Genomic DNA, 14,590 nt, shown 5'->3' with positions numbered 1-14,590 from the left:
ATAGCAAGAAGGAAGGAAATGGCGGGAGGGAAAATAATATTGTCTCTGTCGGGTGGAAGTCTGTCCAAAACTATTACTTTTCAGGATTCAAATTCAAAAACAGCAAAAGCAGCAGGTTGATATAGCTCAAAACGAGTCGCTTCGCACTACGTTTCTAGCTTGCTAGCTGCTTTTGTTTGACACTGTAGTATGGCATAGGGCTCTAATAAAGAAGTTAGAATATGGAGATGTTTCTGTCCAACAGTGACAATATGAAAAAATGTTTTGTTTAAAGTGCAGTTTCTAGAAAGCACAGGCTGAGAGGACTGTTGCAGCTGGAACCAGTTGAAGGGGTGTGCTGCTACATCTAGGTTCACGCTGTTTCACAGGAAATGTTTTTAGTAAATTGGTTGTTTTTTTGTTTTTTGTATCCGTGTATCAAATATATGTATATATATATCTGGACTGGAGCACATTCACAGTCTGTGTTTTCCACAAAGAGATTTCAGAATGTATTTATTATTGGGTTGATTATTAACCTTGATTTTCTGATCTATAAATCTGCAAGCTTGGAGAAGGGATAAGGACACGGCTTGAACCATCACTCCTGAGAGCCGCCATCTTTGTTTTGTATTTAATCACTTAAACCCAGCATCCGTAATTCCGTATTGTGCGTATTGGCGCACATGGCTGCTGTTTTCAGTAAAGGCTTTCCTCACAATAATCACAAAACAAAAGGTACACCAGTGTAGAGCCCTGAGGGACTCCGGTCAACCATATAGGGTTTTTAAGTGGTTAACTTGAACCCCAGCATCCCTATTCTGGGGCATTCGCCAAAAATCTGCTGTTTTTCGGCAGTTTTTTTGGTCTAAAGGCGGTACAGTCGGTTACTCAGGTTTTAAGTGATTAAAAAGGCCAATACATGCTCCTTCCGGTGTCGGAAAAGCTTCCGGTTCCTATAGGCGAGAGTCATATTATCAACCTCCCTTTCCGAACAACAGAAAAGCTTCCGGTTCGTACAGGCGAGAGTCATATTATCAACCTCCCTTTCCGAACAACAGTTTGGACGTCAGAAGGAACGTGTACTGGTCTGAAGGCTAATTAATGCTTCGTCATAAGGCGGACCATGAACTTGGAATTACTGTAACTAGGGAGTCAACGTTGCGATCGGTCGGCCGTGCCAACTAACGGAATGGCAGAGAACAGAAGAGCACACAGCGACTCATTGAATGCTTTTTATTCACTCTTCTTTATTCTTTTGTTTCAATGTTTCTTTCCTTCCCTGTTTTCTACTCTATCTACTGCCATGTTGTGGGTATTCTAGATACCAGGGTCATTTTTGTCATATGGAATGATACGACACAGAACATGAGTATGCCTAATGTTTTTGTTAATAACTTGTATGCTGTAGCACTACAGTAAAAACAAAGAAAGGTTACATTTGAACTCAACCTTGACTTTTGTGTTGATTGATTCATTAGAAAATATTAACCATGCAAATGGACAATTGAACAGGTGAAAACAAGCGAGGATACAACACAATAACATCCAGGACTTATTATGGGCATTGCAGGGACGGCACTAAAGTGGTTCTCCTCCTACCTAGCTGACCAGACCTGCCAGGTTTCTTGGAAAGGTTTGCTTTCATTCATCCTACTGTAACTGGGGTCCACCAGCGATCTCTACTTTGTGTGGCCCTCTCCTTTTCTTCCTGACTGTACACTAAAATCTTTTGGCACTGCTATATCTGCTCACAATCTATCTTATCACTGCTATGCTGATGACACTCAACCCCCCCCCCCTCTGCTACTCAGGTGGAAGAGCCCATCACTGTATGCCTGGCTGACATCTCACAGTGGATGTCTTCTCACCACCTCAAGCTGAATCCAGACAAGACTGAGCTGCTCTTGTTCCCAGCTAAGTCCTGCCCCACGCAAGAGCTAACTATTTCCATAGACAACGCCCTGGTGACTTCGGTTTCAATTAACAGCCAAGAAACTTGATGTTGTCCTGGACAGTCCGCTCTCATTCAAGTCAGCCCAGCTCCTTATCCAGACATCAGTCATATCAAAACTTGACTATTGTAACTCTCTCCTTACTGGCCTTCCGGCATGTGCCCTTAAGCCTCTCCAATTGATCCAGAATGCCGCAGCTCGCTTTGGAGTATTACCATGTGTTGTTCTTACTTCTTGCTTACTGTAAGTCGCTCTGGATTTAGAGTGTCTGCTAACTGCCTAAATTGTAAATTATTTCCATCGTGGTCCTCACAAAAACATGACAAATAGGCCTATAACTAAGTAGGTTAAATAAACCATTTTCATAACACAAGACTTCACACTTCAGAGACAAAAACAAAACTTGAACTGTAAAATTACTTCTGCACTTCTGAATCATGTGACAAAATGGAATGGGCACATTTTCTGATTGGATGATCACCATCACCGCCACTAGAGGGAGGTGTTGTATTAGAGTCTTCATTGCCGTTTAGGCTACTCAAAATTACTGTATTAAAAATCTGACTTGAGTAAAAGTACAAAGGTATTGGCATTGAAATATTCTTACTAAAGTAAAAGTACTCACATATTTTTAAATATTAGTCAAACTTTTTAAAATGAAGTTTAAATGGGGCCTAAATAAATAGTTTCTGTCGGGTGGAATTTGGAAACCTCATAATGTTCAACATGGGTGAGCCGGAAATGGGTGAGCCGCCGATACTTTTGTGTGAGGCTGTAGTAGGATAGAGTAGGCTAGTATTTGATACTTTTGTGTGAGGCTGTAGTAGGATAGAGTAGGCTAGTATTTGATACTTTTGTGTGAGGCTGTAGTAGGATAGAGTAGGCTAGTATTTGGAAATCATCAATTACACTTCAGTTGAACCACTTGTCTTAAACCCTGCACATACTTCACTCGCCAAAAATATGCCGGTCTACAAGCTCACAATGTTGGATGAAAACGGTATTTACAAGACAAAAATGTTTGAGAACCACTGACTTGGAGTAATTTGACTTGGTTACTTTTACATCACTGCTTAATCCAGTGGTTCCCAAACTTTTTTCACGTCAAGGACCCCCAAATTGACACTAATTAGCCCGCGGACCCCCATTAAAAAGTAAATGCCTGCAGGGACCCCCATAAGAGAAGATTTTAACGGCTCTAGCCGAGATTCTCAACCCGTTTAATTTCAAGGACCCCCAGCTTGACATGCATTAGTCTACGGACCCCCCATTTAATTTCATTTCTATCCCTGGGACCCCCCAATTCATATTGTAAAATCAATGTTGCAGTTCTAGGGAAAACCAAACACATTTTGGATCATAAATCACTACATATATTATATTGCTCGCTTGTCCTATATATCTCAATTACTGTGTAGAAATTTGGGGAAACACCTATAAAGAATAGTTTAACAAGGCAGGATATCTGGATCACACTAAGACTGCACTAATTATGTTTAGAGCAAGGAAAAATCTTTGACCAGGTAATGTACAAAAAATGTTCAGTGATAGAGAGGGGGGTTATAATTTAAGACGAGAACTTAATTTCGAAGTACACTGTGTTAAGTTAAAATCGAAGAGTATGTGCATCTCAGTTTGTGGAGTTCAACTGTGGAACGGACTGAGTAAGGAGGTGCAACTCAGTCCAAACATTAACCACTTTAGGAAGTCATATAAAATGATTATATTTAGGAGGTACTTAGACGAGGAGGGGCGGTGTTGACGCATTGAGTCAACATAACTCTGGCTGTCTGTCCTAGCACCTTTGTGGCAATCCAGCCCGTTGTGGGCCTTTGGATGTTTTTTTTTGTTAAAGTAGGCCTACCGGTTTTACCAGTTGTATTGATTTTATTTCTGTTATTGCAGAGATTGTTTTTATTTGCTCTATTTTCATGTCTTCCTTTAAGTAACGATAAATTGGGTTATTGTAAATATATATATTTTTAAGTTATATGGGTAAAAGCAAAATGGGTGTAGGGGTTTAATAAGTTTTATACTTCACCCTACTTCTTTTAGGACATTGTTGGAGTGTTTTCTTTTTTGTTTCAGTTTTGTTTTAATGTATTTTATTTCAAATAATGTTCGAAATAAACTCATTCATTCATTCATTCATGTTAATTTAACTCTGAGAGTGTACAAATGGAACCAAACAGACCCGTTAGGGTCTATTTGTACACTCTCAGAGTTACAGACCCATAAGGTTCCATTTGGTTCCAAATATATAATTTAACTGCGGACCTAATAGAACTCCCTCAAGGACCCCTGGGGGTCCCCGGAACCCACTTTGGGAACCACTGCTTAACCCACCTGTCTGACTTGTACATGATGTAATATCTTGAGGGAGTCGGTCAGGTCTAGAGGGCTAAAGACATATTGCTTACAAGGGAAAGAATTCATTGAACTTGGAACCACAACACAAGCAGCAGAACCAACTTTATAATCCTCCCCTCTAGAGACACCAGGAAAGCCTTCAGGGGTGCTTTGATACTGGGGAGGACAGACCACACACACACACACACACACACACACACACACACACACACACACACACACACACACACACACACACACACACACACACACACACACACACACACACACACACACACACACACACACACACACACACACACGCATGCACGCACCCACGCACCCACTCACATCCCTATTTAAAAGCCCCCACACACTGCAGGCATGAAAAGACCCATGCAGGTGAAAATCCCTCGGTAGACACCACACTGATCACGCGCACAGACGCACGATACGCATGCATGCGTATGCACAACTGCACACGCACGCACGCACACCTAAGTCACAGCAGACAGAGTCCCACCGCTATGCAGAATGAGTCATGACTGCAGCCCGGATCACGGCTCAGACAGCTGAGGCATGTGAGTGTGCATGTGTGTGCAATACGTGCATGTGTAGCATGTGTTGCTTTACTTGGATATACCAGTCATCATAATTGACTATATGTTTCTGGTCCGGGACGTTTGGGTCACAAATCACATACCCAGGCTTTTATTTTCGTTCACATTCGGCTACAAATCACGAATTAGGAAAATATTCAGGTAATTGCAACGATTATGCATTTAGGAGTTAAGATTAGGGTTTGTTATTAGGAATTTAGGATTTTGAGATTAAGGTTAGGTGTGGTTTGGTTATTATAAACTCCAGTGCCATCTCTGGCACGAACACTGTAACACACCATAGCGTAATAAGCTTGCTGGGCCCATAAGACTGATGATGATGGATCACTATATGCTTCTTCCTCATGCAAATATTCTTTACAATTTAGGCATTTAGCAGACGCTCTTAATCCAGAGCGATTTACAATAAGCAAGAACAAAAAGCATGGGAATACATCACATAAAAGCATTTATCATGAAACATGCGTAAGCTAAGAAAGTAACAGTGGAATATCTATATAATGAAACTGTATATAAACTATACATATATACTACTATGCTATACAAATGTACTATGGCGTGCTATGACTATATACAATGCAATTATAGTGCTGTCTACATAACATGCTATAAGTCTGTATCAAATGCTATCTAAGTCTACAGAAATGCTATCTAAGGGGGTAGGGTAAGTGCTATACAATGGGTCCCATTGATCAAGGGAACAAGTGCTGATTTCATTTATTCTTTCCATCTTTATTAAATGTACGGTTTTGTTTTGGGGACATGCTCAAATATCCCAGAGCCATTATTTTAGTCCAGATGTACAGTAAATACCAGCAATATTTCATTACTGTTATGTGTGTCATCCATCAGTGGCAGCCTCACTGCTATTCTTTCTGTTGTGTGATGATGGGCACAATATTATCAAAGTGACAGGTCTGACAAAACACAGACTAATCTAGGGCATATAAGGAATGTGTTTGTGGTTTACCGTAACATAGCTATTGGAATTCATTCTCTGGCAACTTGTGCAAAGGAAATACGCTTTCATTATTGGAAATGGCTGAACCTTAACTGTCAGGGTTGCAATAGGTGGAATGTACTGTGCCCTCTGTGGGCACGTCAGGCAAAGATTATCAATGTTTTTCAAACCATTTTTTTCATTATTATTATTAACAGGTTCACAATAAGTTCCTACTCTTCACCTATGTCATGAAGTATGGGTCATGGCCGAAATGAGTTTTCTTCTACGGGTGGCTGGCATCTCCCTTAATTAGGTCTTCAACAATTGCTCTAAAGCTAAACGTTGCTATCCGGCAGAAGCCTCTTATCTCCATATTTAAACTTTTTGTGGGGTTTTTGGAAACCTTACTTCGTCATAGTATAGCATCACACAAAAGTATCAAAAGTAGTTGTTTTTTTTATCCTGAAAAGTAATAGTTTTGGACATAATGGTTTCCACCGGACAGAGACAAAAATAATGTTATCCTCTGAGCTTCTTTCTTCTGTTTCTAACTCCATACAATGAGAGGTAAAGTACAAGTATACAAATACCCTTGGGCAGTGGTTCTCAAACGTTTTCATGTCAAGGACCCCCAAATTGACACTAATTAGCCCGCGGACTGCCCATTTGAGGAGATAACGCCAGGGACCCCTGTGAGAGAAGATTTTGCCAGCTCCTGCAGTGATTCTCAACCCATTTAATTTGAAGCACCCCCCAGTTTCACATGCAGACTCTACAGACCCCTGTTTAATAGCATTTCTATCTCAGGGACTCCAATTTAAATAGTACTAAAATCAATGTTAATTTGTACACTCTTCATTTTGTACACTCTTTGGGAACCACTGCCCTTGGGGATGTGCGTGCACTGCCAACTGACCCCGGCACGATATCTACCCGCGTGCCAGCACTGAACAAACAGTGGCACCATCCCAGCAGCAGGTCTATAAGATCAGAGCATCAGACTCTGATCCCACTAAAGCCTCTGTTCCCGTTGGCATGTAATTCCTCCACAGGGCCTTCCCGTGGCAGCCATTTAAAGTATGGAGCGGTACTGCGGTACTGTATAGGGGTGAAAGGGACAAGAGAATACACGCATGTTATTGTTAGTTAGCAGTGTGCTGTCTGTGGGCAGATCATAGGCAGTGGGGCAGGGATCAAAGGTCATTGCCCTCCCTTGTGGTCGGCCTCTGTTGTGTGGAGTTGGCCCCCACATCTCAGAGACAGACAGTCTGAGTGGACACACACACACACACACACACACACACACTGGGACATTGTGTTGTGTGTTTCACGTAGGCAGGACGGAAGGTCCCAAGTCCAAATTAGGCCATACGAGAGTAGTTCTACGTTTGTTTGTTTGTCTGTAGTCGTGTTCAAGATATCTCATTTTCTTATGACACTTCTTGCCACATATTTTTTTGATATACGATTAGGGGTGGGTCCCGAAACTTGGGACCAAGTATGTACCGAACCGAACGTGCCTGGGTACCGGGTATCCATTACAATAATTCAATTTCGGTTCTCTCTATCGGTTCTCACAGACACGCGGTCACACGCTATTTATTTATTTTCTACCCTTTTAATAGAAGCGCAGGGAACAGAGCTGATCTACAAGCCTACACCGCGTTGCATCAGCGACGCGTTGTGGGCTTGTGGCTTGCAGAGGCGGGGCTATTTCTCTGCATGGAGTTGTCGAGGAGTGTAGAGACAGAGAGACGCGCGGTGCAGAGAAGCATTGAAGCAACATCATTATTAAAGTTTCTTAAACGTAATTTTCAAGTGAAGTTTATGGGAGGCAACTTTTAAGAGAGGGGACAGGAGTCTTGTGCTCTGCTGCCTGAGTTGCCTCACTGCATGATCATGCATGTGCGCTGCACAGCATTGAATCAACATCAACCCACCTCGGATCATGCGTGTGTGTGTGTGTGTGTGTGTGTGTGTGTGTGTGTGTGTGTGTGTGTGTGTGTGTGTGTGTGTGTGTGTGTGTGTGTCTGTGTGTGTGATCACGGCGTAGGGTCCAGACTCCAGAGGCTCAATTAGTTTAGACTCTAAATTAATTAAACTAAACTCTAATTAACTTTAGAGCTTGCAGTCGAACTGTCGAAGAGAGGTGGCGAAAAAACAAAACAACAAATGATAGCCTACTCTGGCAGCATTAACATTTCTGCAAGCCGCCTTTGTTTTCAATGATCCCACCATTCGCACGTCGGCAAAGCCGTTCTCACCTATCGGCTGGAGATGCCCCCCCCCCCCCCCCATTAGCGATGCTAATTTGTGTGTGTGTGTGTGTGTGTGTGTGTGTGTGTGTGTGTGTGTGTGTGTGTGTGTGTGTGTTGCTCTCAGATCTCAGACATGCTTTTATTTGTCATTGTCAGTAGTTAGTAGTAATTAAGAGAAGTAGCCTACAACACTATTGCCCTGGGTAAATACAGAATAGATATATTATATTTAAAATAATCACTATATTATCCACAAATGGCTCAATAAAGGAGAGGATGTTACACTATTCATTGTACATTAGGCCTATATATATACTCAAATTGACATCCGGAATCGATAAGCAGAACCGGAATCGGTACCGGACTCGAAAAAATCCTAACGATACCCATCCCTATATACGATAGTTCTACATATCGTCTCTGTCGGGTGGAAACTTCATATTTCCAAAAATGTTACTTTTCAGGATTCAAATTAAAAGGCCTCAAAAAGCAGATTGACAAGCTCGGAACGTGATCTGCTACTTTTGATGCTTTTGTACTACTCACTGTAGTATGATGAAGTAAGGCATTAAGGTGTGTGTGTGTGTGTGTGTGTGTGTGTGTGTGTGTGTGTGTGTGTGTGTGTGTGTGTGTGTGTGTGTGTGTGTGTGTGTGTGTGTGGGCATGTCCACCCCACCCATCACTCCCCAGGCCATCTTTGAACAAGCAGTGGTGAGACAGGCTCGGAATATTGTATCTGACCCCTTGCATGTACTGTACCGAGAGTACGAGCTGATGCCATCCGGTAGGAGGTATAGAACTCCACGATGTGTATATAATAGATTTAAACACTCTTTTGTTCCCCTGTCAACTAAAATGCTCAATCAGGGATTGCCGAATGCACTTTAATGACTATAGTTGCACTTTATCAAGGGAATGTGTGCAATATCTCTGTTTTGTGTATGTGGGTGTTTTATGGTGTTTTTTCTTTTTCGTATGTGAACATGTCTGTTATTTGTATGCAGCTGTGACTCTGTCTCCAAGACAAATTTCTCCCAAGGGAGACAAATAAAGATAACCTTGAACCTTGTGTGTGTGTGTGTGTGTGTGTGTGTGTGTGCGTGCGTGCGCGCGCGCGCGTGTGTTTGTTTAATTCTCATACATGCGGAGGAGGAGAATTGTCCCCTAGCCAGAAGCAGAGCCCACACAGCTCACTGTACAACCACTGCATTCATGCAACTTCCAAAACACTTCAGTGAGTCATACGGTCAAAATGACTATAATATGAGAAAGCTCTACTTTTAAATGTTTTGAGGAAAAATAAGAAGCATACTATTGGTCTTGCACCATAATCCATAGAAGACTAGGAAGCACCATAGGAGGCGTACCACAGAAGACATGGGTCTGTCTGTCTGTCTGTCTGTCTGTCTGTCTGTCTGTCTGTCTGTCTGTCTGTCTGTCTGTCTGTCTGTCTGTCTGTCTGTCTGTCTGTCTGTCTGTCTAGTGATTGAGCCTCCAGCTGCTCCCGAGGCGTGTTCTGCTACAAGTCAAATCAGAAGTGTGTTTTATGATTAACAGCTCTCTGTGTCTATCATGTGAGCCATGCTGAACGTGGACTCTGCATGGGCAGGAGAGAGACGCAGGGGAACATGCCTGGGCTTGTCTAGAAAGATTAGTCCGGCAGCCGACAGGCTTCTTTTGGGAAATTTGGTATATAGTCTTCCTTTGTATATTGGCCTACATACATTCATGAATCCACTTGCTGACCGGCTGTCAGTATTGGGCAATTTCTTTTTTTTTCTTGTTTCTTGTGACCCTACCATTAACATCCTATGGCAGGCAAAATTGTCAAAAATGTCAAACTTTCCTTTTGCTTTAAGTGGCATGTCAAACTAGGGGGGTTTCATGATTCTGAATCCATTACAAGCTTTAGTTTTGCACAAAAAACACTCCTTGGGCTAAAAACGGCCATAGACGTCATGACAAATGTGATGAGGTCATCACATTTTGGCCAAGTGACTATGGCTGTTTTTAGCCCAAGGAGTGTATTTTGTGCAAAACTTATGTTTGGAATGGAGTCGGAAACATGAAAACCCCCTAGTTTGACATAAAAAGACTATACTTAAAGCAAAAGGAAAGTTTTACATTTTTGACATTTTTGCCTGCCATAGGATGTTAATGGTAGGGTCACAAGAAAAAAATTGCTCAATACTGACAGCTGGTCAGTAAATTAATTCATGAATGTATATAGACAATATATTTGGCCAATAAAAAAAGACTATATACCAAATTTCCAACCCGTCCACCTCGGCTGCCAGCCTGCCAGACTAGATGGAAAGAACAGCAGGAATAAGAGAGAGAGAGAGAGAGAGAGAGAGTTCTGCCCAGAGGCAGTCTGATCCGCCCTGGCTGCCTGGGGGAATGTGTCATGTCTGGCTCTTTATCTCATGTTTACTGCACACTGGAACACCTCTAACCACCTCTGGACTGTGTTGCTCTAGCCAGAGATGAAGGGAGTCCATAAAACGGACCTAGGTTGCTCTGTACTTGGTGCTCTCTTTTTTATAACCTCTACACCAGGGGATCTCAACGTTTTTGGCTGGGGACCCCCGGAAATGCTTTGGCCATGTCTCGTGACCCCCTCATGACCCCCTCCCCACCCCCCAATAATTGAGATCTTGTTTCCCCAAGATCAAACCTATGTTTGATCAAGTCAGAATCATCACACTACCCCGAAATCACTGGACCCCTTGTTTGACTGCAGCTTTTAAGTAACTCGTACTGTCCGTACTCAGACATGCCTATACATACAGACAGACACACATAGCTGTGCATAGGAGACAGTGTGCCCTGCACCGCTCAAAAAGTACTATTGTTGAAAGAAGAAGCCCTGTTTGGACCATTGCCACATGACAGTAGTAAATGGTAGTGTTTCACTTCATGATTATGGGCCTGGTTTGAAAATGAGAGCATTATACCTGCAGGTAAATTGCATGGTGAGATGATTCTTTGACAATGTGCAACACTTTGGTGTTTGCCTTAAGGTGACTCACGGAGCCTCTAATACCCCTGAAGGTAGTTGTGGTGGTGGCTGATTAAATAGAGCTGTATCCCTGATGAATCACAAAACCTTGCTATAAAAAGAAAACAGATTTAGGTCTAAAAGATGTTCGGTCTTGTTTGAGCTTAATTTCCTTCCGGCAGTGACCGCCTAGCGCCTACTTTATGTTGTGTCATCGAGGGGATGAAGGAAGGGAGGTCACCTTTGTCTAGTCAGGTAAATTATTGCACCTGATAAATACACAGAAACAGATCATTCACAGCGCCTCTCCAAAAAGGCCCACAAAATTACCATTGTTCTCGTGGAATGTTATGTTCAGACTGGCATCCATCAAAATTGGAATCAGATTGTTTATCATCAAGTGTGAACAGTAAAAATCGGATTGTGTCTGAAACCACATAGTACTACATAGTACATAGGCCTACTACATAGTATGCTATTTTCAGCCTACTATTTAGTAATCTACTAAGCGTAGGGATTCACTTCGGACATATTCAAAAGTAATTTGGCATACTATAAATAGTATGTTAGTATAGGCCTATGTGTGTGATTACGGATGCGGCCCGTCCAAAATAACATACTAACATACTATCGAGTATGCCAAATTACTTTTTAGTATGTCCGAAGTGAATCCCTATAGCCTACTAAATAGTCGGCTGAAAATAGCATACATGTGCAGTATATTTTAGCATAGCAATTCAAATATGATCTCTGTCAGGTGGACATATCTCACCTCATAAGTCCCAAACTGTTACCTTTCAGGATGTGAATTCAAAAGTAGCAAAAGTAGCAGATCTGCAAGCTCAAAACTTTTTGCTACTTTTGTGTGATGCTGTAGTATGATCACACAAGGCGTTTACAAAAACACAGCAATGACTTCTAAAGATGTGTCTCAGTCTGGACACCTGGACAGAGAAGTAGTGATTTATACGTTGTCATACAACAGTGTTGTCTAATCAGATCACTTCCAAATAACAGAGTCAGTTCTAGAGACGGTATTAGAGAGACAGACAGTATACTATACAGTATCAGACTGGCCTGCAGTCTGAATAAAGCTGAACCACTTCAACCCTATAGCCTCCCCATTCTGGGGTCGAACTACAAGATTGCGTGACCTTCCAGATTATTTTTCCAGTGAAGAGATTTAGTGCAGATAGTGAAAACAGGAGAACACTTTTTCGGCAGGAATCACAGCATTGCATGTATTTTATGCTTTTATAGTGCCAAAAACCTCCCCTTCCATAAAATGGGCCCCTGGAATAAAGACGTTTAGATATTTTCAGGAATCCGGTCAGCTCTAAGAACAGGGTTTGAGTGACTGAAGACTCCCAGCTGATCAGTGCAGTTCAAACAGATAACTAGTCATTTTGACTGTCAGATCAGAGTGATTTATTATCACGTTAGTGGATGATATCTGGTGAGTTTGCTCCGGTTCTTGCAGTACTTGTCGGGACATGCCTGACAGAACAAACACGCTCAGTCACAAGCAGGCGTGACAGCGCTATACACACACAAAACACTTCCACCAGCTCTTTATTGAACTGAGGCCATGACATTCTGACCCAGATGCTATAGTCTCTCCCCAGTCACAAAGGGACTGTATATCGTTGCGGTCTGGCAGATAATTCTTATGTCCATATTTTAAACCTTTTGTGTTTTTTTCTTAAATGAGTGCCCTACTTGGACATCCACAAGTTTGAAACGCGATGAGAAGTGACATGTTTTTTGCTTGTAGATACAGCTACTTATTTTGCCTGCTTTTGAATTTGAATCCTGAAGAGTAACAGTTTGGGACAAATGAGGTTTCCACCCGACAGAGACGACGCAGTTAGCTATACATGCAGAATGGGGCTTATTCACTTTCATCCTGACATTTAAACCAGTGGTTCCCAAAGTGGGGTCCGGGGACCCCCAGGGGTCCTTGAGGGAGTTCCAGGGGGTCCCCAGCTAAATTATAGTTTGGAACCAAATGGATCCTTATCCAATTAACATTGATTTTACAATATAAATTGAGGGTGGTCCGTAGACTAATGCATGCATGTCATTTTGGAGGATTTGAAAAAAAAAATCATGAAAAAACCACATACTATAGTTCATGGTTTCGGACGGCATACTATAGCATGGTGTTTTTCGTGATTTTGGAGATTTTGGAGTGAGTTTTGCGGCCTCCTGTTTCCCAGGCAGGCTCTGGACCCAGTGAGCCACTGTGCATGCTCTTCTCAAAAGAACGAATAGTTAATGACAGAAGAGCCAGAGACTTGTTTCCATTGTGGTTCATAAACATTCGAACGTCTAGCGATAAACAACAGCAAAAGAAACAATAGAAAAATCTATTGTTATTTTATTTATTTTTTATTTTTTATTTTTGTATCAATGTTGTTACTCAAAGGGAACAGCAGACTGCATTGTGGCAGGTAGCAAGTAGATCAGTGACTTAGCACACTGGCTGCATGATCTGGAGGTTGTGGGTTCGAACCCCACTCAAATCGGCGGTGGCTCAGGGGTAGAGTGCCTGGATGGTAACCGTAAGGTTGCCAGTTCGAACCCGGGCTCCCCCAGAGTTACTGTCGAAGTGTCCTTGAGCAAGACACTGAACCCCTAATTGCTCCCGATGTGCTAGTTGGTGCCTTGCATGGTTTCCGCTGCCATCGGTGTATGAATGTGTGTGTGAATGGGTGAATGTAATGCACAATCTCTGTAAAGCGCCTTGGATAAAGGCGCTATATAAATGCACCATTTACTATATTTCTAAAACTTTGAAACATTTCAAAGATTCCTTTTCAGGCACACATGTCCACCGTAAGATGAACCTAAATAGGTTTGAATGGGGTTTCTAGGTGTTTTATAGGCGTTTAAGTTAAATAACTCAGAAACTACAAAACATTTCAAAGTAAAAAGTTCCAGCATGTGTCTCCACAGTAAGCTGAATAATAAAATGTGTGAATGAGTTTCTAGGTGAAAGTGACTTTTTGACGTCCCATAGAGCTGCCATTGAGCCCCATTATAAAAGTCTCAAATTTGAAAGCACTATATTTCTAAAACTATGACACATTTCAAAGATTCCTTTTCAGGCAAACATGTCCACCGTAAGATGAACCTAAATAGGTTTGAATGGGGTTTCCAAGTGTAAGTATGTAGGACTAGTAGCATGCCAAAGTTTGTGCTAATGCCATAAAGAATGCATTGGGCGTTTAAGTTAAATAACTCAGAAACTACAAAACATTTCAAAGTAAAAAGTTCCAGCATGTGTCTCCACAGTAAGCTGAAAAATAAAAAGTGTGAATGGAGTTTCTAGGTGAAAGTGACTTTTTGACGTCCCATAGAGCTGCCATTGAGCCCTATTATAAATGTCTCAGATTTGAAAGCACTATATTTCTAAAACTATGACACATTTCAAAGATTCCTTTTCAGGCAAACATGTCCACCGTAAGATGAACCTAAGTAGG

At 41.9% G+C, this 14,590-nt stretch overlaps 1 long non-coding RNA gene across 1 annotated transcript; it reads left to right on the top strand.

The window, feature by feature from the left end:
* LOC310857040 lies at positions 1-1,436 on the top strand. The gene is made up of 2 exons (XR_014569121.1): positions 1-604; positions 1,179-1,436. It is a non-coding gene; the product is annotated as an uncharacterized lncRNA (long non-coding RNA).
* The last annotated feature ends 13,154 nt before the right edge of the window (positions 1,437-14,590 follow it).

This window comes from Protomyctophum parallelum (genome assembly GCF_964188405.1).
Source record: "Protomyctophum parallelum genome assembly, chromosome: 4".
Lineage (NCBI taxonomy): Eukaryota > Metazoa > Chordata > Actinopteri > Myctophiformes > Myctophidae > Protomyctophum > Protomyctophum parallelum.
Note: the sequence above shows the minus strand (reverse complement) of the source record. Positions and strands in the feature narration are given on the sequence as shown.